The following is a 23258-nucleotide window of genomic DNA, read 5'->3' on the forward strand; positions in this document are numbered from 1 at the left end:
ATAACCATCAAGGGGCAAAGAGGTGACATCCCACGTGAGCACTTGAGAGCCCAGGTGTTTAATTCCTCTACCAGGCTGCCTCTATGATAAATGTAGTCTTCAATAGGCCTTTAGTCAGTAGATACTCCCAGTATGCCCCCTCCCTGAAAGCTTTACACATGATTAATAGACCGTCATGAATTTTGCCAGCAGCATAGTTCTACTAGATTCTGCCATTATTGTTGAAGGCCACTATTGTAGGCTGAGTTTCACTGACACAGGCTTTGAGATAGAGATTTTCCTGTAGCAAGTTAATTGGGGAAAGTTCTCAGGAATACCTATTAGGGATTGAGGGAAGTAGAGAAGAGCCAGCATCCACTCAGAGGAGACAGAAGACTTGCATCATGATGCAGCTTCAACAGAGGTCTCAGCAGACCCCTTGCAGAGTTCAGAGTTGGAATGGTCCTTCTTCAGTTGAGGCATGCATGCAGGGTGTTTGTATCCCCATATCAACTAGTCACTGGATATGGGCTGCCATAGGAGAACAACGCAGCTCCCTCTGAGAGCAATTCCTGGGTAAAGAGTCAGCTGTGACAGTTGTCAGCAGGCAGTTCTCCCACCAGCAGAGAGGATGAGAGGATCAGTCTGCCGGGGAATCTGGGCAGCTCACCATGTACCCATTCTCAGAGTCATGGTGAAATGACAGGCACTGAAGATAGTATTGTAAGAAAGGAGGTCCCTGCTTTGTCTCTCTACCTTGGAAAGGCAGACGTTTTTATGGAAAATGATATTACACACACACACACACACACACACCCCACATACATAGAGGAGTGGTAAGCAGGAAAGAGGAAAGAAGTTTCACACACTCCCTCCCTTTCTCTTATTCCACTCCTTTCCATGGCTGGATTACCAATATTCGTGCAGAAATTTACAGGGGTGGCTCATCCAATAGATCAGATTGGTCAGCCTCTCAGGGAGGATATGGCTGATGGGCAATCTTTCCCTTTCCCTCTCCCTTCAAGAAAATTGCCCATTCTTTGGGAAATTAAAGTAATATACTTCTCTGAATGGAAGCTGACTCTTGATATAAGACCTATAGCTCAGGTGAGGTTTATATTGTTCCTAGATATGTGACGGTGAAATGATAAAGTAATTAAAACATATTTCTGTAGGCCTCCTCTTTCTCAACAATATAGAATCATTGCTCCCCTTTCTCTACCCTCTTCTCTTCTCCCCCTCATCCCCTCAACCCCACTGTGCATGTGTGCACACTTGTGTGTGTTTTGGGAAAAATATGGATATTTGTTATGTTTATACCAATATTTACCAAGCTTTCTATATGCTAGCTACTCTATATATGTTATTGCTAAATATGCCAATAATCCCACATAATAGCTTTTATTCATACTGTCTTACAGAATGGGAAATTGTTGCTCGAAGAGTTTATGTGAATTGCTCATGATTCACAGCCATAAGTGATAGAGCAAGTATCTGAAGCTCTCTGTCTAGATCCCCTATCCACACTGCCTCTCTGTGAAAAGGGGCTTGACGTATCCTGCATCTCATCTGGGGTGTCTTGGGAGGGATGTTTCCCTGAAAGGCAGGAAAATGAATTTAGGTGTGGATAAATAAAGCTCTGCTTATCCCCTACCCACACTGCTCCTACAATCCACTTTATGTATCTTGTGTGTGATGGCAGGAGCTAATTGCTTACACATCCCCAATAACACAAAGTCTTCATTTAACTAGAAAACATTAATAACTGGTTTTTGCCTTGTTAGAAACAACCTCTAATCTTCCTGGTAGAAAGAGGAGAATTTTCTCTCACAGCTGGTATGGGCTTCCATTGCAGCAGAATAAACTTTTCATTGGTTTTAAGATCTTGAATAGGAATATGCAGTGTACAATTACATAATGTGATGGTTTAAAGTCAAAAAGGTTTGCCTTTAAATATCATTTATAGGATTTTTCCTTTATACTTAACATTGAAGCTGATAAACTTATTTGTGGACTTAAGACCCTTCATGCTGGTTTTTAATAGGGGCCATTTGAAGAGACCACCATTATGTAAATGATAGTTCTCATGATGAAAATGTTTGGCTTTAGTGCCTTCCAGTTAAAGAAGGATCCTGATGTTTGCCATCCACTCCCAGGTCTGGAGCAGAAACAAAGTAAGTGTGAGGGTATCAGTCCTCATCTTGGAGCAGAAATGGATAAAGATCTGTTCTCTCCCGGCTCCCAAAGCCCTTTTCCCCCACAGGCTGTATAAGTTTGGTCTCTGACATGCCCAGAAGACAGCCTGTGACATTTGTTTCTTAAACAGCACCATGCTTTAGAAAATGAAGTCAGGTTGTCAAAATAAAAACAGGTTAAGAGTGTTTGTGCAGGTTAAGGCTTTTAGTCAAGGCATTGAGTTACTGAAAGATTAGCTTTATGCTGAAATACTAAATGGCTATTGAAGAAATTTGAGAAACACGATTTAATATTATTAAAGACTCAAAGAAACAGGAACTGAGTCATGAGAAAAGAAAGTACTGAAGAAAAGGGTCAGTTAACTGGAGGCTAACAGGCAAGTTAGGATCCGTACTGGAGAGAAAAGGGGAAAATAGAAATGTATTGGTTTTTACTACAGTCAGTGATTCTCTTTCTCACATCAGTGGTACACAGATGGTTAAATATTGCCTAAGGGTAACTTCAGTGACTAAATAGTGTAGCTTTCTGAACTGGGATCATAGGAACAGGAGTGTATTTTGGTTTTGACATTGTTTGGTAAAAGATTACAACAAAACCTTTACTGACTACATTAGCCAATACAGCACAATAGGACAAAAACAGTAAGGCACACACACTGAGCAGAAGGAAGCCACAGGCAGCTCCCACTATGTCAGGGAGGACCTGATAAAATACCCTATGAAAAGTGATTTCGTTCAGCACAAACATTGTAGGCTTTGGCTAACAATTTAAGACATGAACAAAGGCTATGAAATATTAATCCTACATAATTTGTTATTCTTATAACCTTATGAGGAAAGGTCAGTATTCTATAGTCATAAAACTCCTCTGCCACTGACAGTATTTAACCAACAATTGTTCAGCTAACAATCTCCAAGCATGCTATAAACATGTGCTGTTTTTTGAAGGAGGGAGAAAGCTCAGAAGAGAGAGAAGCTGACTGCCTTACCTACAGACTCACAACAAAATCAGTCCAGCGAGCCACTGGTCCTTAGTACTTCCTGAGCTTATGTTTTCATTTTCTTTTTTGATCCATTACTCATGATTTTCCTCATAGCATGAGGAGAAATGCTTTAACCCTACCCCCCTCCTTTATGTTTTCTTTCAAGTTCAACTCAAACCTCATCACCTTTCTCAATCACTACAACACAAAGATCACCTGCATATTATACTGAGTTCTTGGATGTTTGTGATCTTGGATGTCTTGGATGATCTCAGGATCAAATTCATTACATTTCATAAACTCTAGAGTATTGTTATAGGCTCTATGTTTCAGTTCATTCTAATGACATCTGTCCAGCCATCAGTTCAGAAATCTGGAATGATCTTTTACTGTTCTTTCCTTCCCACCTCCCCATCAGTATATTCTATGAATTCATATTGTATGAATTCTGTCTCTTATTTTCTTTCAAATCTGTCTCTCTTTTTCATTCCCATCCTTGCTATGTCGGTCATCATAAATGACAGTGATCTCATAATTGGTCTTCCTAACTCCTCAGTTGCTTCCTCCAAGCCACCCTCTTCTCTCTTACCAGCATATAAAACAGTTTTTCATATCACTTGGCATACTTAAAACTCTTCAGTAAGCTCCTCCATTACTTCATAGAAAAAGCTTAACTCTCGAATGTAGAAAACAAAGCCCTTTGTGATTTGAACTGTCTTAACCCCTCTAGCATTATCTCTTGCCTCCACCAGTCTCCTGCATTCAGCCGCAAGGAGCATTCATTTCAATGAAGGTGGCTGTCTTTTACATTCCTTCATGCTGTTCCACAGCTGTTCAATTTTCTGGCAATCATTTGTTGATCTTCTGCTAATTCACTTATTCCCTTGAACTCTAAGCAAAGTCAGGGGCTTTCTCCTCTTCCTGTGATTCTTTTATCATACTGCTGTTCCACTCATTACATTTTACTAAGGCTGTTTGTGTTGCTATTTTGGGTGTTCATTATGAGACCCTTGAAGGTAGGGACCAGATCTCAGCATTTCTGTCTCCCTAGCATCTGACATATGTTAGCTGTCTATGGATTTTTTTTTTTTTTAAGAGTAATGGCCCCTGATAGTGGCTCCCCATTTTGTGTTCATTTCCTTTCAGTCTTATTGGAATGAATTCTCAACACCATTCTCTCCACCCTTTTACTTCCCATTTACCTTGCCAACTCAGGGTAATAGGATTCCTACCCTCGTCACTTCCAAGAGGCACTCTTGGCAAGGTCGGCAATGACTTGCATATTGCCAAACCCCAATAACACTTTCCAGCACTGGAATTATCTGATTTATCCCATGCCTTTGACACTAGGGACTACTCTTTTATTGTAAAGCTCTTGTAAGGCACTCTCTCTCTCTTTCCCTCTCTGACATTGGAATGTTCTCCTCTTTTTAGCCCTTTGTCCTCCTTTATAAACTCTTTTCTTCTTGTCCTTCCTTCCCTAAGGTTTAGTACTCAGGCTATTGCTCTTATTTTCAACACTCAATGTAGCAAACTTCCATAATAGCATTTAACTCTATGGTTTTAACTATGACTCACATTCTAATCAGTCTCCAAACTGCATCCAGCCCTCACCTTTCATCTGCATTCAGATTCAAATAGCCAATTGCCCAATGGACATTTATGTTCCATAATCCCTCTAAAAACAGTGTAAACCTGAGTTAAATATCTACCCTCTGGCCTTTTCCTTATCACAGTCTGCCCTACCCTCTCCCCATTAAAACTTCCTGTTGAATTTCTTGTGTTAGTTGGCCAGGACACCAAAGACCCAGTCAGCTGCCAGCCATCCTAGTGTCTTCTCTAATCCTTGTTCCTCGACAACTAATTCATCTATCCTCAGCATGGCACTGCACCCTAAATCCTCCACCAAGTAGAGAGAGCTTTTCAAGCACAAATTCTACTTTCTTCTTCCTTATTTTAAACCCTTGAGTGGCTTTCTGTCTTCCAGCATTAAGGGGACATTCTTTAGCATGGCATACAGGCTCCCTGTGACCTGGCCCTATCTCCATCTCTAGTTCACCTCCTGCCACTCCCTGCTTTGCACTTTTATGCTCTGGTAACCTTGTGCTACTTGTGGTTCCACCTCACTTCTTTGTTTTGTCAGTGGTAGCTCTCTGCCTAGACTGCCATTTATCCCTCATTCACCTCGGTAATCCTGATCATCACCCAACCTGCTCTCCATATCACATCCTTCAAGATGTTTTCTCCAACTCTCCAGACCCGTTCTGGAACCATTCTTTTGGGGTCCACACACAGCTCTAAATCATATTAGTTGAGTGGCCTTGGAAAAATTACTAAATGCCACCATTTGCAAGTCCTCCCACCTGAAAAATGGGGATAAAATAGAATTTCATTTATAAGGTTGTTAGAGATTTAAGTGAGATTCACAGAACTGGGATGTAGTAAAAGCTCAATAAATATTTTATTTTCATAAATAAAACTATAAAAATATAAAGAAGAACTGTCATTCTTCTGCACTATGCCTTACCCATTTCTTTATCACCAGAACTAAGCAGTGCTTTGTGTATTGTAGGTACTCAACACATCATTGTCAGATTGAACCAAATTGAAAGAATTAATGAATGAGCTAGAGAATAGTAATGCATGGTGGCATACTAAGAATGTAGAAATGAACCAAACAGAAGAGTCTCAGTTAAGTGATTTATCCTGTTAAGTGCCAACCACTGTTGTAGAAGGAGGTTGGTATATTTAGTATGCGAGACCCTGTGGAGCACTGCTTGGATCTGCTCTTCAGGATGGGAGCACGAACTCCTCCAGCTGCTGAGAGTTTGATGGCAGACTTCTCACAGCCAAGTATCCCTTTTCTGATGACCATGCTGGGCTGGAAAGAACCATTTTTCCTAATGTGCTGCCCCTGCCTACATCTAATGGCTTAGGAGACTGTTGTCTGACCTTGCTCCAACTTGGGACGGTTTTGCAGAGTCCTTCTAGCCGCAGAAGTCACCACAGGATGGGTGAGGCCTTGGGACTCCAGGGCAGCCCAGTTGCTTCCTCTACTCAATCTGACTTCCTTCACATCTGTATAGATGTCGATCCCCCACCCCCACCCAAGAATACATCCTCTGATGTCCTGTGTGCAAACTTCAGTTTTAGAATATTTCCTGGATAATTCTACCTGTAGCATTTCTCAAAGGGTGAGAGTCAAGTGAATTACGTTTTACGTACAGTTTATATGAGATATATATGAAATGACCAGAAGTGAGGCTGGCACCAAAACAGAAGACATCATGATGATTATTTTTGAGGGGTGACAGGATTTAGAAGGGGGTACCAAGATAGAAGCCACTGCTTACAGCAACTTTAATCCCTGGCTCACACTCTACCTCAAATATTGTGAATTATGGGTCCAAATACATATATTTTCTGTCACTTATGTCCTACTGGGAAATGCAAACATGGAAAGTAAAAAAATTCCTGAGGCTTCTGCCTATAGCAAGGTTTTGGGGAAATTGGTAAACCCTATACTGTGATGATGTATCCCCTAGCAGGCAGTGGCTGCATTTTTATTAATAAAAAATGGGCAGCAACATTAGAAACAATGTATTGCCTGCCCATATTACATTAGGATTTCACTTTAAAATAATTTGTTCTAGAGAAAAAAATCCACAAAATAATTAAAGCTAATAAGTTTTTTAGTTATTACACTTGTCACAAGGGTTTAGCCCAGGATAAATTAATTCTTACTATGGATGGCCAGGATAGGTTTGTTTTGTTTTTGTCTCTTTAAATTCCAGGGTATATCATAGTTTCTATTTATGAATTTCAAAGAAAAGATACATACATTTTATTGCATAAAGTACATGCACATAAAAAATAAACAATACAGAATTACACAAATTAAAAAGTGGAAGTCCTCCACCATTTCTCTCCCCACAATGTCAATTCTCAGAAATAGTCACCATGAAGAATTTGGTGTATATCTAGGGGAATATATCTCACCTATGTTTATATTTATAATAAAACTGTGGAAATACTAATAATTAAAAAAAAAAAACCTGGCTAGTGAATTGGTTAAATTTCTTAAGCTAATATAGACAGACATGAAACCCTTTGTTCTCTCACTCATGCTTCTGTTCAGTCAAATCTCCTGCATATATAACCCAGACACCTCAGTTATTGCTAGAATATTGATGGTTATCTTTTTCTTTCTTTCCCAGCACAACTTCCTGTGAAAACACCGGAGGGATTGTGTATTTTTCTTGAAGTTCAACTTCTTTTGAAAATGGTGATATATCATCATATTACAACCTTGGCAGAAGGACTTATTTTCCCCTTTGTATGTTTTAAATCCCCATGTTCATGTCACACCTAGATTTGCTGCTTTCATTAGTTTATATCACTTTCAATTTAATGACAACAGAGAATTAGAAAGTTTCTGTTTCTTAAGACATTGCTAGTATTTCTCTTTCAATTTTTTTGTACCTGTCTCAACTTGTACTCTCTCAGGTTCCAATACCAACTACATTTCCCAAGTAAATGACAGCAAAAGACCCCAGTCATTACTGCAGACATGATTAAGAAAGAAATTTCTAGGCTTATAAACCATAAAATATACTACCATTGCAAATGATAGCCATTCCCTTGGAGAATTCAACAACATTGAAAGTTTGAACATAAAAGATTAGAAGTCATCCAATCTCATTTTATTGAAGATAAATTTTTTTTAAGATTTATTTATTTATTTTTTTTTTTTTGAGAGAGAGAGACCTCAAGCAGACTCCCCACAGAGCAGGAATGCCCCCCAACCCTGGGGCTCTATCCTAGGACCCTGAGATCATGACCTAAGCCAAAATCAAAAGTTGGTTGCTCAACGAACTGAGCCATGCAGATACCTCTAAAGATGGATTTTTAACAGCACAGCAGAATAATCTAATACACAAACATAAAATATGTCAGAACAATGAGTGGCTTAGGTTCCAATGCATTTAGAGGCAAGAATCTAGGCAAATAAATCTGGATAAATAGTTTTTGTTTTTGTTTTTGTTTTTTTAAAGACTTTATTCATCTATCTGACAGACAGAGATCACAAGTAGGCAGAGAAGCAGGTAGAGAGAGAGGAGGAAGCAGGCTCCCAGCTGAGCAGAGAGCCCAATGCGGGGCTCGATCCCAGGACCCCGGGATCATGACCTGAGCCGAAGGCAGAGGCCCTAACCCACTGAGCCACCCAGGCGCCCCCTGGATAAATAGTTTTGATGATTTGATAACAAGACCTGGATTGAGTCCTTTGCATTAAGAAAGCAAATATAATTGCTGTTTTTGAACATTTCTAGCAAACTGGACAGAAATGAGCCAATCTTATATCATACCAGTTTGAAGACATTCTTTAAAAAGGGTGAGCAGTAGCTAGAAATTTTTATTTCAGAGTTATTAGTTTCAATTTTTCAGGTTTGAATCAAGACATATGGTCCTTAATTTTAGACAGCTACTATTTTTCTTATATTAAACTAAGAGCTAATTTATATTTATATTTTCTTGTCATAAGAAATAGAAATAATCACCAGATTGTTTTATCTGGGGCATGAGCTATAAATAGAATATTTTTTCTAGTCTCTATAGGTCATTTACAAGTCTTGAAATCCTTGTTGGAATTAGTATCATCATTAACCCTCTCCTCCCTGCCCCCCCCTTAGAATGAGTGGGACCCCACTTTTTAGGCCATTCTCAGGGGTGCTGAAATGCATGAGCTTCTTAACTGCACTGGAGTAAATGCTTTGTCATGCAAACCAACAACTCAAGGATGCAACCATGATAGGGATTTAAATGTAAAATGAACTCATGAAGCAAAACTGTGAAAAACATCAACATGCTGAAAAGCTAATGTATAATATGCTAGAACTCTTTTAAAAGGAAAAATAAAAAAAAAAAACACACTGTGATGAGTCAGAAAGTTAGTGTCTCTAAGATGGTAGAATTGATAAACAATCATAAAAACAACTTTTCATATCATGCGTCCTATAGACCCAGAGCTTTTATCTTAAAGTGGTTGTCGTTCTTAGAACAAAGAAGATGGTAGTCAGGGAAATAGGTTGTGATCTGCACTACAGGCTATAGATTTTATAATTACCACCACGCTTGTGTAAACAGATGCCATCTGAATATTTAAAAATCTATTAGAATAAGCATACTTGAGCCAGTCAAGCACAGACTTACATACAATAGATGTTTTGAATGAGTGGCTATTCTACCTTGCCTGTTATTTACTCATATAACTAATGCAGTAGACCATGTCCAGTTAAATGGAGAACCTTCCCTGGTGTAACTATCAGCACAGCTGCTGCCTGGGACAACCCACAACAAGACTGGCTGTAGCTGTCCCAGGAATCCCAGCCTAAAAGAATGGTGATTCTACACTGATATTCTGCTGAAACTTCCTGGCATCTATGAGGTTAAAATCTCAGAACATCTAGGAAGAAAAAAGTAAGTACTTTTAAAACATTGCTGGAGAGGGGCTAATAAATTCTTAGGATTAACACCAAAGTCTGATGCAAATGAATTTAATCCCCTTGATATTCTGGGAGAAATTAAAGCTAATGAATTAAATATGCAAGTCTCCTTTTGTTGCAATTTTCTTTTGCAAATATTGCAATAATCTTGCATTGTCAACATTATTGGAGAGCTACTTTCTAGCTATTTTGAAGATATTTCCCTACTGAGCATCTGTATGCTTAGAATTTTAAGTGCATTGATTAGTTTTCAAGATCCTGAGCTTTTTCTTTCATAAAATTTTTGTTTTAGGAAATAGACAAAACCATTTTACATATATGTATGTGCCACTACCAATATCTTTTGAAATAGATAATAAACTTATTTTTGCCATAAGCTTATTTAAAGTTTTTTCCTGCTGTCTTAAAAAAGATATGCTAACTGTAGGATTTTTATAAGAAAGCAAAAGAGATTAGGCTTTTTTAGACTTTCTATCCAATATCAAAGTATTAATAAGATAAGAAATATATTCTCATAGTAAATTATCTGTTATTTTTCATAGCCAAATCCTGGAATCACTCCCACTTACATGAAGTCCAAATATATATTTCTCAAGTCACTAATTCATTAACATATTGGTGGATTATATTTAGGCAGTTTGATGCTTTCCACTTTCCACTGTTAGTAAGCAAAGGATTCAGAAAAAGACAAGCTAGCTTTTCTGAAGGGTTGTCCTGATGCAGTATGAATTTATACTTAGTCTAGGACTCTGCCTTTGGATTAGGGAGGGGGCATATTTTTTATTTTGTAATATAGCTTGAGGTAAAGGTAGACCATGCCCCTTTTCTACCACCATAGTTTAAAAAGAGTTAGAATTCTGATGACAGCAGTTCTAAGATTGATTGAATTGTCAGATTAAATTTCTTTCTTTCTTTCTTTCTTTTTTTTTTTTAAAGATTTTATTTATTTATCTGACAGAAAGAGAGATCACAAGTAGGCAGAGAAGCAGGCAGAGGGGGAGAGGGAAGCAGACTCCCCGCTGAGCAGAGTGGATGTGGGGCTCAATTCCAGGAACCTGGGATCACAATCTGAGCCAAAGGCAGAGGCTTAACCCACTGAGCCATCCGGTGCCCCTCAGATTAAATGTCTTAATCTAGGTTCAGAGGGACCATAGATTGCATTACCTGGAAAGGTCAATGGGAAGCTGTGAGAAAAGAGTTTTCCCTAGAGTGTGTATAAATATTACACCCAATAAAATATTCAAGGATATTTTAACCAGGTTTCATTAGACTTAGCACCCCTTGGTTGGGTATATGGCACAGTGCTCAGTCCACCTACTGCGTTGTGGACACTGTGGATGGGTTCATTTGAGTTTGCCGGGATTATCTGGAAGCCTTAACATACCAATGCTAGCTTCTAGATAAGAAACTGCATTCCCTGTAATTATTTTATGTGCGTCAGTAAAAGCATATAAAGGAACTTTTAAAAACTGGGTATGCTAACAATGGTCTCTTCTCCTCCCACCCTTCTTTTTCTTTTCTGTTCTTCCTCATTTTTATTTTTTATTTTTTATTTTTTTTAAATTTTATTTATTTATTTGACAGACATAGATCACAAGTAGGCAGAGAGGCAGGCAGAGAGAGAGGGGTAAGCAGGCTCCCCGCCGAGCAGGGAGCCTGATGTGGGGCTCGATCCCAGGACCCTGGGAGTATGACCCGAGCCAAAGGCAGAGGCTTTAACCCACTGAGCCACCCAGGCGCCCCTGTTCTTCCTCATTTTTAAAAGCATAAATCCTTCCCCAGGATAATCAAGGGAATGGTAAGCAGTCTCCACCATTTATTAACTTCTTAAGTGCTACTAACAATGGATTTGAGGATGTTCTAAAAGGCCTGATGGCAGAGCTCTCTGTGTGCTTTCTAAAGATGGACTTCTTACCACACATTTTATATGAGATGGTCCTGAAAAATCTGATGGTGACATTCGCCCCACCTCCTCCATCAATGTGACACATTGTCCCGCCCAGTTAACTAAAGATTAGAAAATATTTCCTCTAGAGCTGGTAATTCAGTGCCCTAATCAGGGGGTTTCCCCAGGAGTCAGAGTACTCAGGCAGTGCTAAATCTATCCCATGGCCCATATTCTCTGGCATTATTCAGTACAATCCTTAAGTGTTTAGTGTTAAAGAATTAGGCTGCTTTCTTTTCAGTTACTTATATCAGGAATCACATAACTAATTCAATATGGTTTGGAGAATAAAACTAGATTTGGAGAAATATCAAACCTCTGTAGAACATTTTACTAAATTCTTACCTCCTCTGGAAGGACTTAAGTCTTAATGAGTCATATTCTAAAAGGGAAAAAGCATTTAAAAAGGAGCAGGAAAGCAATTTTCCCAGTTTAAGAATACAAATGAAAAGGATTAGTTTTTTCTCCACGTGAGAATTAAGGGCATTAGAGTTAATAAAATCGGTTCTTACCAGTTCAGCAAGTATTTACTGAGCATCCATAGATGCCAGAGTCAAATGAGGTGCTGAGGAGACCAAGATGAAGAAGATACTTTCTCTTTATTCATGTAACTCAGGTCCTGATTGTGAGAAGGTGCACAAATGGACGCTTTAAAAAATATGGCAAGGACTATGATTGAGTTGTTCTCTGGTGCTCTGGGAACCCACAAGAAGGGATCTGAATTTAGCATATGGATGGATGGGTTCATGCTCTTAGATGGGGATAAGACCTGAACTGTGTTTATGGTATGAAAAGAATGTTGCAGTCAAGAAAGCCTGAAGTAGGAAAGGGGAAAAGAAGTGTGGTTGGGGAGATTAGAAGGCAGAAGAGACAACGTGAAAAAGATGGGAAGACACAGAATTGGAAGTGCTAATTGGAGAGCTACAATCATCTTGGACCATGAGTAACTATTAGGAGGAGGGGAATGGTAGATAATTGGGCTAGAGGAACAGGCCCACTGAGGTCAGAGTGCTACGGCACTCGGACTTCAGTGTAGGAAAGGCTGAGTGGCAGACTGTGAAGGGTCTGAGATCTTAATCACTTTGCAAGCTCACTAGTTTGGCTGCTAGAGTTTCATAAATGCTTGAACATAATACTCCTGGGTCAGAGACAAAGGATTTTGTTATTGATGGCACAATAGGCAGCACGAGGTTCAGATTCCTATTGACTTTTCTTCTGTGGGGGCAACGGGAAGGTGGGCCTAGGTGGATGTTGTACACACAGTGGGTTTCCATCACAGCCAAGAAACCCCGAGCTCAGAATTCCCCCAATATTTTATAAGGGAGATGCATGCAAACCTCCTCAATATTTACTGTGAAGGGAGATGTTATCTTTGTTGTGTGGCAAACAAATGTGCTCTCTCCTGAAGGGAGAGAGACACTGTGTTTTCTAAGGCTGTTTGCTATACAAATATTCTTGAAAAGACAATCTGAAATAAAAGCCGCTGATGCCTCTCCTCACAAGATGCACAGAAATGTTGAAGATCTGTGAAGAACTTTCTACAACAGTATAACAATCAGATGTGTTTTTAGGTATTTCACTCTACTGGTAGGTGAGGGATGGGGTTGGGAGGTTGTTGCACTAGTACAGGTAAGAGACAGCCTAAGTCTGAGAGGTGGTAGGAATGAATTTGAAAAATACATACGAGGAAAATTAGCTATTCTTGCCTTCTGAGAGAGAGGGGATGATCTAAAATTAGGGTCCATCAAACGTTTTTAAACACAGGGCCAGATAGCAAAAATTTAGGTTCTATAGCCCTATGGCCTCTAATGTGCTCACCTCTGCCGTTACAGTAGAAGAGCGGTCATCAACAATACAGAAGTGAATGGGGGTTGCTGTGCTCCAGGAAGACCGTAGCTATGGAAGGAGATCCATGGGTTGTAGTTTTCCAACACCAGGTCTAGAATAAACCCTAGGTTTATGTCTTTTATGACTAGATAGATGGAAATGGTAAAAATTTGTCTCAATTATTTAGCCAGTTTTGTTGGTATGTGTTAGAGAATGAGGAGCTGAGTTTTTAAAGTTTTGAATTTAGGAAACTGAGAAATATCCAAGTATAGATGTTACTAGGCAGATGGATATATGCATTTGAGGGTTTCAGACAAGGTCAGTGTTAGATGTAATGATTTAGAAGTTTTAAGCATGTAGATGGGAGTTAAAACTGTGGAAGTGAGTATCATCATTCAATGAGAACTAAAGAGTAAGTAGAGAGGTGGGCCAAAGACAAAACCCTGGGACGCACCAATCTCTAAGGCTCAGGCTTACATTAGGAGGTACTTTGAAATTTCTTCAGATGTAATGTCCTATTTGTGTATACGTGTGTGTGTGTGTGTGTGTGTGTGTAAACAAGGGATTAGAGAATGTATTTCAGTGATAAAACAATCCTCCCTAAGACTGTCAACTCTGAAAACCTCCCAAACTGTATGTCATTTATTATTCTTCATCACAATAATAAAGAGCTTCAAAGAAATTTAAGAGGCACACTCATACTTTTCTCGTTTCATTCAATTTGTGATTTTGAGAGTAAAGTTAATTGAGAAGGACCTTGATTAGTCGTACTGAAATCCAAACTACTTCCATTTGAATCCAGTTTTTCATTTCATCTGGGAAAGACATAGAGGTAGGTTTGTTCCACTCTTCTCTTCTGAATGGAAGTATGACTGCAGTTATTAGTTCGTCATTTATTTGGTCAGTCACTTAACAAATAATGAGCATCTACAATGTGCATAGCTATGTGCTATGGAGGACAGATAGCTGAACAAGAGGACACCGGGGTGGCTCATTCAGTTGAGTGTCTGCCTTCAGCTTAGGTCATGATCCTGGGGTCATGGGATCGAGTCCCACATTGGGCCCCCTGCTCCCTGCTCCAGGTAGAAGCTGCTTCTACCTCTCTGCCTCTCCCCAGTTGTTCTGTCAATCTCTCTCTCTCACTCTTTCTTTCAAATAAATAAATCAAATCTTACAAAAAGGAGAAAGAAAGAAAGAAAGAAGAACAAGATACAACCTGCCTAGATTTAAACCCAATAGTGGTAACATCAAGCAGAATGTGATCATTGGCTCAAGAAATGGTCACTAAAACCATAGCACAGTTATTGGTGTGTTTTCTCTGCTATTCTTTGTAATTATGTTTAGAAACTTCCAGAAATAACATGAACACATACTTTTAAGTCATAAGTGATGTATGGGGAAACTGCAAATAAGGAAGGGGAAACTGTAAATAAAACCACATGCTTCCATATTCTCTGTCAGAAGAATTCAGAGGGATGAAATTCTGTCAGTGCTATTGCCATCTATTTGAGCTGTAAGCTTTATTTGGTAGCTTGTTAAATATACTCAGATTATAAGGGTAGAAAATGCCTACTTTTAAAAAAGAAATTAAAAATCATGCAGTGAGATAATGATTATGTTTACACACACAAATGAGTTTGACTAGTTCAAACAACTATTTTTTAATCTATACGACAACAATTTAAAATCTTTAAATATATTTTTAAAGTTAAAAAGTCTTTTGAAGTGATTTAGGGTCATGTAAAGTGCAAACAAACAAAAAGCAAACATTTCTCTTGCTTGCTTTGGCTCCAAAATGGAAAAATCTAATATTTAGGGCATAGGGTAAGTTATATTGGCACAGGGGTTTCCTATTCATTATCAGTGCAAAACAAACCAATAATCAATTTCATGTCACAAACATTTCTACATTTGAATGCTGAACAAATTGATGTATTTTCTTGAGTTACTACTTTTTGGGTCTGATACAATGTCTTGTTTATAGAACCAAATGAAAATTTGTTTGCTATGAGTATATTCTTTGGTGGTTTATTGTTAACTCTGTGGAAAGCCCTGTAATTTTTAATCTTCAATCTTTATTTTAATTCAAGTAATTAAAGAAGCCCCTTGATTATTAAAAGCTATTACATGCTCAGTCAGAGGGTCTATTAATTCATCCTTTCTAACATTCATTATGGAAATAGGTAGTGTTAAATCACAGCCGAGTGCAGCATTTGCATCTGTAAATAATGGTGGTTGTAAAAAATGCCCGTTTGTGTTCATCAAAGTAAATTTCCTTGACCCATTAGTTAGATAACAGATCTGACAAGGCCTTTGGTGAGGGAGTTCTCTCAAGGATCAAGAGATGTTGGTTTGATGGACCACTCACCCTCTACTATTTTTGAAAGCCTATTTGGAAATTGTAGGCTAACTTCATAGTGCAATAACCTGGTCCCGCATGATCAGAATCTCGTATTTCTTGTCTGCTCACATCTAATCCTTAAAGAAGTGGGTGAAATTGTCTTACCTTGCGTGGATCAGAATAAAAGAGGGTTGTAAATGAATAAAGATATATTTGGAAGATTCTCCCATCAGTTTTGGTGCAACCCTTAATGAACAGTATTACCTAAACTTAGTCCTTACATTATTATTCTAATGTTGCCTCATGTGCTGTGTATGATATAGTTTCTGCCCTCCTTCAGATCTTCTGTAGGAAAGTGTTTGAATAAATGCAAGTGCATCTTCAGTATAACTCTAAGTACATTGCTGAAGTTAATTTTGCCTTCAATAGGCTGTAAGTTTCTCTGGGGAGGAGCTGCTTCTGCTGTTTCCTTTACAACTCTCCTGATAGCAAGACAGGTGTCCATGACTGGGACTCAGTGGGCATTACTGCTTGTTTGCCATCAAAACCTTAAGGTTTATTAATAAGAAGCCAAGAGCTGAGAAATAAGATTAGTTGGAAAATGGGTTGGAGCCAAATCATGTGTGGCCTTATCTGCCAGACAGATTTGGACTTTATGATTCTTGATAGCAGAAAGTGTGATCGTAGTTGTGCTAAAGGAAGCCCAAGGACTTGGGAGGTGGAGAGCGGGTAGTGGAAGTTAGGGAGATGCACCAGGCAGTACACAACTGCTTAAATTTAGGCAAGAAAAATGAAAGTACAGATGACAAACATCACAGTGAAGGAAAGCACTAATCAATGAAGTCTGAAAGGAGAGGTTAGATTCAGAGTGGAGAGAAAATAATTGAGCAAAAAGAGAAGGACAGAACATTCTAATTTGCTACAAACATTAATGGAATTTCAGTTACTGAAATATTTTTTGACAAAAAGTGCTTGTCTTTCTCACCACACTGAATAGTTGATTTTTCTCTCCCTTCTTTCCCTTCCCTTCCCTCCCTCCTTCCTTTCTCTCTTCTTCTCTCCTCCCTCTGTCCCTCCCTTCCTTCCTTCTTTCCTTTTCCCTTTCCTCTTTCTCCTCTTCGTCCTTCAACAAAGGCTGCCAACAAATCCTAAATTTTATTCCCTCTGGTTTCATTTATTTCACATTTTTCCCCTCCTTGGTGTTTTAGTTTGATTTTGCTGATTCAAAATTGCCTTCTTGTGGACTATTCCTTCCACAAAATATGTTATTGGACCTTGAAGTGAGTGACACAGAATCGTCGAATTGCTAAGAATTTCTTCCTTAGCAATTTTTTCTGAGATAAATATGCAGAATTTTACTGGATTTTTGAAGAATCCTTTTTGTTCTATGATCCCTGCACTCCCTCCTTAAGGGTGAGGAAATGCTCTCAGGTTCTTCTCTCTAATATTATGCCTCCTAAATAATGCTTAAGTCTCTATGAATGTTACCTGAAAAGGTATTGCTGGAGAGAAGTATGTGTTGCCTGTGTCCATTGGCATAGCCTGCCTACTTTTGTCAGACCCTTCCATGCTGTGTGTGTGTGTGTGTGTGTGTGTGTGTGTGTGTGAATATGGTTTGATGAAAGTGGGGTCCAGGGAGCTCAGAGGTGGGAGGCAAGGGAGGTGTCATTTACCAAAAGTGTTAGCACATTGGACCAAAGGACAGATTCTGTTGGTGCTAGAGTCTAAATTGAGTTACCACGCAAAAGAAAGAGTTTGATAAGAACCAAAAAAATAAAGGCAGAAGATGGTGTCAGAAAAGCAGAGCTTGAGAAGTTCTGGAATTGTAATGCAGATATTGAAGTGACTCTTCAGGAGGGACTAGTGTGACTCAGCAAGATGGCTAAGTTTACTTAAGGGATTGAAATGGGTGGAATTATGTTTCCAGTCCCACATCACCAAAGTTATGAGCCTTAGAAAAAGCATCTCTTCAAAATACCTCATCTTTTATTTGCAAAAAAGGGAGAGACGGTACTCCTTGTTTATATTCAGTGTAACTCATCAACTTACTTAAATCTTTAATCAACCTAATTCCAGAAAGAAGAGAAGTGATTGAAATGTGTGATTTTCAAAGACAACATGTTCTTGGCAAATTGAAGATATATAGTTTTGTGGTTTAAAGTTCAGTCTCTGGAATCAACCAAACCTTGGCTTGAATCTTTGTTATTTATAAGCTATGCGAACTTGGGCAAGATCCTTAAACTCTTCAAACCTCTATTTCATTATCTGTAAAAAGGGGATAAGAATAATACTTATCTCTTGGGATTTGGAGTGTAATTAATGAAATAGTAAATCATGTGGAATGTGAAACGCAGAGTAAATGCTCAATAATGTTACTGTTAGTTACCATTATGATTATTTTCAATCTAATTTTTCCTTTTCTCAGATTACTTTGATATCTAATTACCTCAACTATATCTTTAGTATAAAGAATGAAGTTGGTTGAAAGATCATCTATACATCCAAATAATTTCTTTTCTTTCAATCTAACACTGGGTGGGAATTGTAAAAATGAAAACAGTTGGAATTAAATACAATAGAGCAAATATTTCTGGATTATTTCCAGACTCTTTGTCGCAGAGATGGAAATGCTATTCTTAAATGTCTCTATTGATGTCTCTATTGAGTCCTATCTCTAAAATTTTAATATACTGGAGTCAGCTATCTAATAAGTTAACAATGCTTTTTATTATTCACTAGGTATAAATGACCTTAATAGGTTCTGTGTGAGAAATGAGAAAGAAATGCAATATTGAGTTTTGGTCATGGGGCTCCTATTGCCAAGTTAAGGAGATAGAAGATAAATACACAGAAAAATAGAAGAAAATGTGTAAAAGAATAATTTAATAGAAAATAAGTGAAAATAAGAAAATTTGAAAATAAGCGCAGTGTACTTTACATATAGTTAAACATGTGTGGATAAATTATTTTGCTTTCAACTTTTTTCCCTAATACTATCACATAATAATTTACCTATATCATTAAAAATTTTTGTTCTTAGTTTCTTTCTTTTTCTTTAAAGATTTTATTTATTTATTTGACAGACAGAGAGTACAAGTAGGTGGAGAGGCAGGCAGAGAGAGGAGGAAGCAGGCTCCCCGTGGAGCAGAGAGCCCGATGTGGGGCTTGAAACCACTGAGCCACCCAGGCGCCCTGTTCTTAGTTTCTAATGACGTTTTTAACAACTTTGTTGTAACACACAATACAACTTGGCCATTGGAAGTAGATAATTCAGTGGTTTTTAGTATATTCACAACTGAAAAACCACCACCACAATTAATTTTAGAACATTTTCATCACTCCAGATAGAAACTTCATACCTATGAACAAGCATTCCTTTCCTTCTGTCTCTACCCAACCCTTCCTCAGGTTGCCAGCCCTGGGCAACCATTAATTGACTTTCTGTCTATGGATTTACCTCTTCTGGATGTTTAATATAAATGGAATCATAAAATACTTGGTCTTTTATGACTGGCTTCTTTTTTTAGAGATTTTATTATTTATTTATTTATTTATTTGAGAGAGATTGAGAATAAGTGGGGTGAAGGGCAGAAGCAGACTCCCTGCAGAGCAGGGAGCCAGATATGGAACTCAATCCCAGGACCCTGAGATCATGACCTGAGCCAAAGGCAGATGCTTAACCCACTGAGCTGTAGAGGTGCCACATGACTGGTTTCTTTTACTTGCATGTTTTCAAAGCTCATTTATGTGTGGCATGTATCCATACTTCATTTCTTTTAATTGTCAAATAATACTCTATTGTAGGGAAATAACCGCACTTTATTTTTCCGTAGATCAGTTGATGGGTATTTGAATTATTTGCATTTATGGCTATATGAGTATTGCTGCTATGAACATTTGTGTATAAGTTTTTGTGGAGATAAATGTTTTCATTTCTCTTGGGTATATACCTTGGAGTGAAATTTCTGGATCATATGGTAATTCTATGTTTAACATTTTGAGGAACTGCCAAACTCTTTTCCTAATTGACTGCACACCATTTTACATAAACCCCAACAATGTATGAAGGTTCCAATTTCTCTATCCTTGCCAATATTTGTTATTTTTTATTCTTTAAAAAAATTAAAGTCATTCTAGTAAGCTGGTTTTGATTTGCATTTCCCTAAATACTAGTGGTATTGAATTTTTTATTTTATTTTATTTTTTTTTCCTGAGAGTGAAAGGTGGATGGAGGGGCAGAGGGAGAGAGAATCTTAAGTGGACTCCACACCAAGTGTGGAGCCTGACTTCACAACCCTGAGATCATGACCTGAGCTGAAACCAAGTGCTGCCACTCAACTGACTGAACCACCCAGGCATCCTGAACATTTTTTAAAATGTCTAGTTTTTTAAGTTGTTTTGTTCCTGAATTTATGGGGAAGTGTTATCTTACAATTTTAACTAAGATGTTGGTTGTGGGTTTTTCTTAGATTAGTTTGATTAAGTTCCCTTCTATTCCTGCTGTGTTTCTTTTCATCAAAAAAGGGTATAGAGTTTTATCAGGTGTTTTTATGCACATGTTGAAATAATAACATGGTTTTTATTCTTTTAATATGTTTATCTTTTGCTAGGTTTGGCTTACTAATATTTTGCTGGGATTTTGTGTCTATATTCATGAGAGATACTGGTTTCCAGTTTTCTTGTAATACCTTGGTCTAGTTCTGATAACGGGGTAATATTGGCCTCATAGAATGAGTTCTGCCTATTCTTTTACATACATGCATTTTACATTTTTTTGTTTTCCAAATCAGTGTCATAATTTAAGCTTCAATAGTCAACCACAATGTAGAAAAATCAGGAAAAAAAAGTCTATTATATTTACTCATAGTTTTACTCTTTTGTTGCTCTTCCTTTCTTCTTGATGTTCCAAGAGTTCTTCCTTTGTTATTTACTTTCTGATTCAGGAACTTCCTTTAGTCATTTTTTTAGAGTAAATCTGTTGGTAATAAATTCTTTTTGTTTTGATTCCTCTTATAATATCTTGATTTCTTCATTCCTGAAGCATATTTTTGCCAGATATAAAATTCTAGATCAACAGTTCTTTAATTTCAGTACTTGAAAAATGTTATGCCACTTTCTACAGGCCCTTGTGGTTTGGGATGAGAAATTCCTTGTCATTTGAATGTTTTTCCCCTATAGGTAAGATGCCATTTGTCTCTTGCTGCTGTTGAGAATTTTTCTTTGCCTTTGGTTTTTCAGAAGTTTGACTATGACATATCTTACTGTGGAATTCTTTGAGTTTCTATTTGGAGTTGGCTCAGTTTCTTGAAAATGTCTGTGTTTTACCAAATTGGGGAAATTTTCAGCAATTGTCTAAAAAATGCTTTTTCTGCCCCCTTCTTTTTCTTCTCCTTCTCGGACTTTACTGACATGGGTGTTAAGTCCTTTGTTATAGTCCCACATTGCCCTGAGGCTCTGTTCATTTTCTTTTCAGTCCACTTTTTCTCTGTTGTTCAAATTGGCTTATTTCTTTTGTTCTGTCTTCAAGTTTATTGTTTATTTTCACTGTACTCTCCCTTCTTCTTGAGTTTATCTATTGGGTTTTTCTTTTCTTTTTCTTTAGTATTTTTTATTTTTCAATTCCAAAATTTCCATTTGGTTCTAATTTATATCGTCAATTTTTTCTATTTTTTAATTTATTTCATGCATGTTCAAATTGTTGAAGTATTTTTATGATGAATGCCATAAAATCCTTGTCAGATAAATCCAACATCTGTGTTATCTCAATGTTGGCATCTGTTGTTTTCTTCTCATTCTAGTTGAGATTTTCCTGCTTCTTGGTATGACATGTGACTTATGATTTTATCTTAGATGTTTAGAGTATTATGTTTTGAGACTCTGGATGTTCTTTAAATCTTCTGGTTCAGAAGACTTTATTTGACACAATTGCTGAGAGGAAGTGGGTGAGAAGCCACTTCCTTACTGTCAAGTAGTAGTGGAAATCTAGATTCTTCCCTTGGCCTCTGTTGACATGCAGGAGGGCTTGGGGAGAGTCCTATAACTGAGATAGGTGGGCAAAGGAGTCAGCCTCCTGACCAGGCTACCAGTGATGTCACCCTGGCCTGAGGGAATGGGGGCCTCAATACTGTTCCCTACTTGGTCTCCACCAACACTACTGTGGGGACGGGTGCCTTATTACCACTAAATAGGAGTAACGGCCCACATGGCATCAACTGATACCATTCTAATTGGAAGGTGAAGGGATACCTTGTTACCATCAGGTGGGGATTAAAGTCTAAGCTCCCCCTCTGATCTTTATGGACACTGTAAGGGAGAGGGGCTTGTAACTCTTAGGCAAAGATGAAAGTACTGGCTCTACTAGGAAAAAGGATGTTCCTAGTTACAGACCAGCAAGATCCATAATCCCCACTCAACCTTTGCTGATGGCATTGGAAGTGGGGGTACACATTTTTCTACCACCATTGGGGTGGTGTCAGCGGAGGCCAGGTGGACTGCCACCCCATGTAGTGGTATTGGTGGAGGCCAGGTAGAAAGAAGTAAAGAACCACTCCTCTCCCTCAGGACAGGTTGGTTTGGGTAGGGGTGGTTATTGTCCAAATGTTTTCTCTTTTACTACACTGTTCTCTTCCTTTCCTTTGGTTAGAGAGAAGTGGCTCTTCCTTAGGACTTCTTTCTTTCTTTGCTTGCACCTGTTGGCACTTATAAATTACTATTTCTCCAGCAAAACAAAACAAAACAAAACAAAAAAACCCAGGGAACTCAAGTTTTGTTCCTCACACCTAGACTGTCATGAGTGAACACCTGTGTAGAGTCTCAAGAATATGAAGAATATTATAAATTAGTGCAGGTGATCTTTATGTAAAGTGGACAGATATGCGGAATTTCTATAAAAGGAATATTTATCTAATAATTTGGAAGTCTGGTTTGAGAATGTGTTGGTACATATATAAAGACAAATTGAACAAGCCTGGAAGTTTAAGGTCAGCTAATTTACCAGTTTATTAAGTTGATCCTAAATAGGGAGAGATCAGTTGTTTCCAGTTGCTGTTGTATGGTATTATTTGAACAGCCCAGATTTTGCCTTTTTGTTACCTGTTAAAAGGTGTGGAAATGATGAAGACTTGTTAGGTATAATCAGGTTATAATGAAAATGCTGAAATCCAATTTTAATTCCTGTTGTTAGTTATAATGGGATTTTGATAAAACACAAAGACTATTATATCTAAAGAATGAATATCATATTATTAATCAGAATTCCTGCTGTTAATTTCTATTTTTATATTTAATTTTTGTTAATTAACGAACAGTGTATTTATTCAGAGAAAAGATAATACCTCTCACTAAATCACTTTTTCATACAAACAAAAGAGAAAGAATATTTGACAACCAACTGTGGCAAATAGCATATATTCATTTGAGAGAATGTTTCAGGGAAATCTTTTGCCCACAGAATATTGAATCAAGTGTTTGCATATGTGTATATAA

At 37.9% G+C, this 23258-nt stretch overlaps 1 protein-coding gene across 1 annotated transcript in view; it reads left to right on the forward strand.

The window, feature by feature from the left end:
* The window catches only part of LOC308347079 (uncharacterized protein), a gene marked incomplete at its 5' end in the record, with an annotated part of 318527 nt that overhangs the window by 50701 nt on the left and 244568 nt on the right, over window positions 1-23258 (forward strand). The window lies entirely within an intron of this gene.

The sequence above is a fragment of the Martes martes genome, assembly GCF_963455335.1.
Source record: "Martes martes genome assembly, chromosome: 8".
Classification (NCBI taxonomy): Eukaryota; Metazoa; Chordata; class Mammalia; order Carnivora; family Mustelidae; genus Martes; species Martes martes.